Genomic DNA, 7,441 nt, shown 5'->3' with positions numbered 1-7,441 from the left:
TGCGTGTGTGTGTTTATATGTGCGTGTGTGTGTGTGTGTGTGTCTGTGTGTGCGTGCGTGCGTGTGTGCGTGTGCGTGTGTGTGTGTGTGTGTCTGCGTGTGTGTAATGTATGTATATATGTGTATGTGAATATTTCCTTAACCATCTCGTCAAGCTATCTTTCACATTCCCTCCCCACGAATCCTTGTCTATATGGATTCACCTTTCCACTTCCCTAGACACCTGCTCTCTCTCCCTCCCCCTCGCCCGTCCCCTCCCCCCTCCATCCCTCCCTCTTCCTCTCTCTCTCTCTCTCTCTCTCTCTCTCTCTCTCTCTCTCTCTCTCTCTCTCTCTGTCTCTCTCCTTCTTTCTCTCTCTCTCTCTCTCTCTCTCTCTCTCTCTCTCTCTCTCTCTCTCTCTCTCTCTCTCTCTCTCTCTCTCCCTTCTCCCACGTCCTTCCTTTCCCCTTCCCTTTCCCACTTCCTTCCCTTCCCTTCCCCCTTCCCTCTTCCCCCTTCCCCCTACCCCTTCCTCGTCCTTCCCTTCCTTCCTTTCCCTTCCCTCTCTCCTTTCCTTCCCTTTCCCCTCTCTCTCTCTCTCTCTCTCTCTCTCCCTCTCCCCTTCCCTCTCCCTCTCTCCCCTTCCCTCTTCTCTTTTCCCCTTCCCTCTCTCCCTCCTTCCTTCCTCTCCTTCCCCTTTTCCTGACCCCTCCTTCCTTCCTTTCCTCTCCCTTTCCCCTTCCCTTTTCCTCTCCCCTTCCATCCCTTTCCTCTCCTTCCTTCCTTCCTCCTCCCCTCCTCCCTCTCCCTCCCTCTCCTCTCTCTCCCTCACTTAGCCTCCGCCCGTAATCGGTTTAGGATCGGGCCCTCCTCCTGCCTGCCGTCAGTGCCTCCGCAGCACGGGGCGCGAGGCACGTCGAGGGGAACAAAGCCGAGCCGCGCGAGAGTGTGTGAGGGGAACCTGCGAGCCCTCTGCTCCTTGCGAGATTAATCTTCGTTTTATTGGTCAGAGGAACGAGGAAGGTCCTCATTTTTCGACGCGGGAGGGAAGGGGGGGAGTGATTTTTATTGTCGTAAGGGGAAGTCCCGGCCCCGGAAGCCTTTTTATATATTGCTGAAGAGGGGAGTCGGGGGATTGGTGTTATTAACATTTCTTTCGGTCTCGTTGGATTGGTCGGAGGATCGGGATACAGTGGGGGGGGGGAAAAGGAGGGAAGGGGGGGGGAGGATCGACCCGGGCGAGGGAGGGGAAGAGAGGCAGCGGGACGAGGAGGATCGAGCCATCGGGACGAGGAGGATCGAGGATAGAGGATCGAGCCATCGGGACGAGGAGGATCGAGGATAGAAGATCGAGCCATCGGGACGAGGAGGATCGAGGATAGAGGATAGAGGCAGCGGGACGAGGCGGTGGAGAGGAAAGGAATTAATCATTGCGAAGTACCCCGAGGCGCGAGCGAGGCACGGGACACCAGGTGTTGAATGGGCGGATGTGTTTTATTGATGTGGATTTGATATTAAACGTTGTAACGCGAGAGAGATGCCACCGACTTTGACGCGCGGAGGCCGGGAGGAAGGAGGGAAGGAGAGGAAGGAGAGGAAGGAAGGTGGCGTTTTACGGGGCCCGATATTGGATGTTTTATTAAGTGGAGGGATTTATGAGGGCGGAGGTGCTTGCGTGTGGGCGTGGGCGTGTTCCGCGTGTATGTGGGTTTGTGTGTTGGTGCGCTCTCTTTTTTCTTTTTCTCTTTCTCTCGCTCTCTCTTTCTCTCTCTCTCTCTCTCTCTCTCTCTCTCTCTCTATCTATCTATCTGTCTTTATCTATCTAATTTCTCTCTCTCTCTCTAACCCTCTATCTATCTACTTCATGTATCATAATTTCTCTCTCTCTCTCTCTCTCTCTCTCTCTCTCTCTCTCTCTCTCTCTCTCTCTCTCTCTCTCTCTCTCTCTCTCTCTTTCTGTGCGTGTGTGTGTGTGTGTGTATGTGTAAATGTGCAGTGTAAATATGTGCGCTTGGACGTATGCATCTGTGTATGCTTGTGTCTGTTGTTTTTTTTTAGTATATATATGAGCGCAAACAGTCATAGGTTAATAATCATGTTCATTTAGCTCTATTATTATATTTTCCTATTTGTCGCAGTCCCGATGTACAGAATGATTAATGAAATATTTTTTCCTGTCCTTTGATGCCTACAAAATAACTGTATTTTACTCGTAATGTAACTAATTTCAGCGCATAAATAAAATAAAAACAGCGACAAGAGATACTTAAAAAGGTGTGCATTTTTAACAGCGGGATTTTTTACTTAGTGATTCATTAAGTGTGAGGTCAGTGTTATTTTACGAAGTCCTTGTACAATCTAACGTCCATGCTTAGTGGAGTTAGATGAGAACGGAGATTATGGGCTTCTGGAGAGGGCATTAGAAGATCGACTGTCTGGTCGAATAATTCTTGTTTTGTTCACGTCGGGGCTGTCCTGTCGAACATGTTCTAAAAGCCTCTCCTTCTCTCTCTCTCTCTCTCTCTCTCTCTCTCTCTCTCTCTCTCTCTCTCTCTCTCTCTCTCTCTCTCTCTCTCTCTCTCTCTCTCTCTCTCTCTCTCTCTCTCTCTCTCTCTCTCTCTCTGTTCTCTTTCTCCCCCACTTTCTCTCTCTCTCCCCCCACTCTCTCTCCTCCCCCACTCTCTCTCTCTCCCCCACTCTCTCTCTCTCTCTCCCACTTCTCCACTCTCTCTCTCTCTCCCATTCTCTCTCTCTCTCCCAGTCTCTCTCTCTCCCACTCTCTCTCTCTCTCTCCCACTCTCTCTCTCCCACTCTCTCTCTCCCACTCTCTCTCTCTCTCTCTCTCTCTCTCTCTCTCTCTCTCTCTCTCTCTCTCTCTCCCTCTCTCTCCCAGGCTCTTTTTATCTTTCAGCGTTGCACAAAATCTGGAAATGTGGAAAAATGCGAATGCCTTTATTTTATCGGGATGTTTCCGGCCTCCGCAGTAATGATGTGGCTTGTCAAGTTGCCTCGGGTGCGGGCCACGCTGTCGGGCGATCTGGCGGAGGAGCGGGGGGGGGGGCGGGGGGGCGGGGTGGAGGACGCTGCGGTGAGTGGATTCCGGGTGGATGCGGGGAGGAGAGTGGATAAAAGCGGATAGCCGGGTGGGAAGGGAAGAAGAGAGCCGGAGGAAGGATAGGAGGGTGGGTTTCCGTCGCTCTTCTCTCTTCGGTGCCGGATCTCCCGTTCTTGCTTCCTGCTTGGGCGGATTTCTCGTCGTCTTCCCTGCATTTTTATCCATTTGGAGATGAATTGTCGTACTCTCTCCTTCCCCCCTCCCCCCCCTGCACATCCTACTTAGAATCGTGCAGTAACGGGAGTTAATAAGGTCAGAGCCGAGACGAGCAGGAGAGGAAACGAGGCTGTGTTTCCCCCGGGCTGCTGGGACTTATTACTCGCCTCGTCTTTTTTCATTTCTCGGTTCTTCCGTTTCGTTGCGTCTGTCTCTTTGTTTTCTGCTGCTTCATCGTACGGTGGCATCTCTTTATCAGTCTCTCTCTCTCTCTCTCTCTCTCTCTCTCTCTCTCTCTCTCTCTCTCTCTCTCTCTCTCTCTCTCTCTTCTCTCTCTTTCTCTCTCTGTCTCTCACCTCTCTCCCTCTCTCCCTCCCTCTCCCTCCCTCTCCCTCTCCTCTCCCTCTCTCTCCCTCTCCCTCTCCCCCTCTCTCATACACCTCTCTCCATATATGTATTTTCGCATCGTATATATTTAATCGCCGATGTCTCTCATCTCCTTCGCTGTAGTCGATATCCAAGTCCCGTTTGCCTCCACGGACGGTGCCGGCGCGGCCCGACCGGGAGACGTACAGCAGCGTAATGAAATTGTGCGGAACATCTCGTCAGAACCCTCGCCGAGATGCTCAATAACGGGAGAAACGCTTTCCGGGATGAGATCAAAAGGAGCCCCGAGAATCGCTGCGACTTAAGCATATCAAAGGCATATGTATGTGAGACCTTTATATCCCTCTCCGAAGACGCTGCTATATTGCCGTCGGAAAAGCGGATCTGAGTCGTGGCGGCCCCGGTCTGGTGCCGATTGGCCTGTTTTCTCTTTCTATCTATCTATCTATCTATCTTTCTCTATATCTATATGTCTATCTATTTATCCTCTCTTACTCTCTCTCTATTCCTTCCTTCCATCTCTCTCTCTCTCTCTCGCTCTCTCTCTCTCTCCCTCTCTCTCTCTCTGTCTCTCTGTCTCTCTCTCTCTCTCTCTCTACGCTACTCTCTCTCTCTCTCCCTCCCTCTCTCCCTTCCCTCCCTCCCTCCCTCCCTCCTCCCTCTCTCCCTCCTCTCACTCTCCCTATCTCTCTCCTCCCTCTCTCCCTCCTCTCCTCCTTCTCTCCTCCCTCTCTCTCTCTCTCTCTCTCTCCCTCTCTCTCTCTCTCTCTCTCTCTCTCTCTCTCTCTCTCTCTCTCTCTCAATTATTTGTTACATCCGCATTTCTTTGTCTTCTTCCCCGCCGTCTCCCTTTCCTCCCCGTCTTTCTTTCGCCCTTCTTCCTGTCCTTCTTCTCTTTTTCTCTTCCCCTGGGGGAAAAAATGGGGATTAGGTAGGGGGAAGAGAGGATGCGCGAGAGAAGACTGGGAGTAGGGACGGAAGGTGGGGGGGGGGGGGGGGAGGGGGCGGTTGGATTATTTTCGTGATGGGATCATTGAGATTTGCATAGATGGAGGGGAAAGAAGGGAGGGGAAATTGGGAAGAACAGAGCAGTGAAGGAGAAGAAAGTGGCAAACCCCAAGAGTAAGACGGGGGGGGGGGCGCCGAGGGGCAAAAAAAATGTTCCAAATTAAATACAAAATTATGTATTTGCATGTATGTTCCAGAGAGAGCGAGAGAGAGAGAGAGAGAGAGAGAGAGAGAGAGAGAGAGAGAGAGAGAGAGAAAGGGGGGAGGGAGAGAGAGAGAGAGAAAGGGGGCAGGGAGAGAGAGAGAGAAAGGGGGGAGAGAGAGAGAGAGAGACAGACAGAGAGAAAGAAAGAGAGAGGGAGAGGCGTTGTTGTACTCCGCTGGCAATCCCCTCTACGCCCGGGAGCGACCTCGAATTGCGAATATAGTTACGTCGAAATTTTCCTCTTTTTTTTCCTTGTCTCCTCGTAGGGTACGCGGGTGTTCCTTCCCCTGCCGCTGTTAGCTCGCTCAATAGGAGAGCGTATTCAGATAGTACTACAAATGCAACATCATATCTGCAATTTTAGTGTCGCATGTAATCTCCGCCCTCAGCTATCGGGGTATCACACGGTTTTTATTTTCTCTCTTTCTTTTTTTCTTTTCCCTTTTCGTTCTCTCTCTCTCTCTTTCTCTCTTTCTTTTCTCTCTTTCTCTCTCTTTTGTTCTTCTCTCTTTCTCTCTTTCTTCTTTCTTCTTCCTTCTTTCTCTTTCTCGTCTCTTTTCTTTTCTTTTCTCTCTCTCTCTCTCTCTCTCTCTCCCCTTTTCTCTCTTTTTTTCTCTCTTTCTCTTTCTCTTTCCTTTCCTCCTCTCTTTTTCTCTCCTCTCTCCCTCCCTCTCTCTCTCTTTCCCTCTCTCCTCCCTTCTCTCTCTCTTTCTCTCCTCTCTCCCTCCCTCCCTCCTCTCTTTCTCTCCTCTCTCCCTCCCTCTCCCCCCCCCCCCTCTCTCTCTCTCTCTCTCTCTCTCTCTCTCTCTCTCTCCCCTCTCTCCTCTCTCTCTTATCTATCTATCTATCTATCTATCTATCTCTCCTCCTCTCCTCCATCCATCTCTCTCTCTCTCTCTCCTCCCTCCCTCTCTCTCTCCCTCCCCTCCTCCCTCTCTCTCCTCTCCTCCCCTCTCCCTCTTCTCTCTCCCCCCCTCTCTCCTCCCCCCCTCTCTCTCTCTCCCTCCCCCTCTCTTCTCTCCTCCCCCCCTCTCTCTCTCTCCCCTCCCCTCTCTTTTCTCTCTCTCCTCCCTCTCTCTCTTCTCCCCCCCCTCTCTCTCTCTCTCTCTCTCTCTCTCTCCTCTCTCTTCTCTCTCTCTCTCTCTCTCTCTCTCTCTCTCTCTCTCTCCCTCCCTCCCTCCCCCTCTCTCTCTCCCCTCCCTCTCTCCTTTTTTTACCCAGGGGTAAAGGAGCAAATTTCCTTGGGCACTATTTATCCCTTCCAAAATATAATGATTTAGTCTCTCCGATGCAGGGTACGCCGAGCCCAAGGTGTCAATGTGGTACTGAACGTGTGTTGCTTAAAACCGCCCGGAGGAAAGATTAAATGTTTTCCTAAGGGGATTTGTCTTCACTTTTTTTTTTTTTTTTTATCTCTGGAAGCGTTGATTTAGTATTTTAAATTGCTACAATATCAGTGGTTGAAAAGGTCAGTGTGTGCGTGTGTGTGTATGTGTGTGTATATTTGTATATAAGCATGTGTGTGTGAATGTGTTTATCGCCCCCAAGTATTTTCCTTCAGATACAGAACATGTCCCGCCGTCCGGAGCAGCCCCCACCCCCACCCCCCCGGAGCCGAGAGCAAGTGTCACCGCCCGTCCCCGGCCAGTCATTTAGGGCGGGCGTGTCTTTTCACTTCTTGACTCGCGGGGGGGGGGGGGCTTAATTCGATAAACGTTGCGTGAAACTGCGACAGCGTTATGGTGTTAGTTGGGCGAGCGTCCGGGTGAATGGACGTTCTGTAGGCCGGCGTTTACACAAGGTTTTGATGATGATGGGAGGAGGAAGGGGGAGGAGTATGGTGCTGGGGGGAGAAGGGGGAAGGGGGAGGAGGGAGAGAATGTGGAAAGGAAAGAGGGTGAGAATGGGGAGTGGGTGAGTGAGACGATGAGAAAAGGGGAGAAAAAAGGGAGAGGGAAAGAGATAGAGGAAGAGGAATAGAAAGAGAAAGACGAATAGAAAGAGAGAGAGGAAGAGAAAGGGAGAGAGGAAAAGAAAGAGAAAGAGGAATAGAAAGAGAGAGGAAGAGACAGAGAGAGAGAAGATAAGGAGAACAAACATACAAGCACGTGGATATGAAAATCAGTCATTATATTAGAAAGGGAGAAATAGTCAGCCAAGCAAACACACAGCAAGAAAAATAGATATATAAGTAGATAGGGAAGACTAATCGACCAGGTAGAAAGATGAAGAGACAGGAATGAAGTAGAGCGATAGATAAGACAGGCTAATGAAGTAGTAAACAACCAAACAAGGTGATACGTGAATGACAGGTAGATAGATAAATTAGTAGGCAGGCGAAGCAGTAAAGCAATTAGATAGATGGCTCATCATGTCAGTAGCAGGTAAGGAGGCAGGTAGACAGGGTGTAGGTAAGCCTGTACGATTTACCTTTTATATAGAATATTCCCCCTGTAACGGTCACTTAAATTTAGTAGTCATTCATCTCCCTTTTACCTTGTTTTACAGAGGTCTAAACAGGCTTTTAATTACGGAGATCAAAGCCAGAAAAGACAGCTGATATGTGCGATAAGACACCTGTTTTTTTGTT

Source organism: Penaeus vannamei, chromosome 21, assembly GCF_042767895.1.
Source record: "Penaeus vannamei isolate JL-2024 chromosome 21, ASM4276789v1, whole genome shotgun sequence".
Taxonomy (NCBI): Eukaryota; Metazoa; Arthropoda; class Malacostraca; order Decapoda; family Penaeidae; genus Penaeus; species Penaeus vannamei.
The sequence above is the reverse complement of the archived record's forward strand: the minus strand, read 5'-3'. Positions refer to the sequence as shown.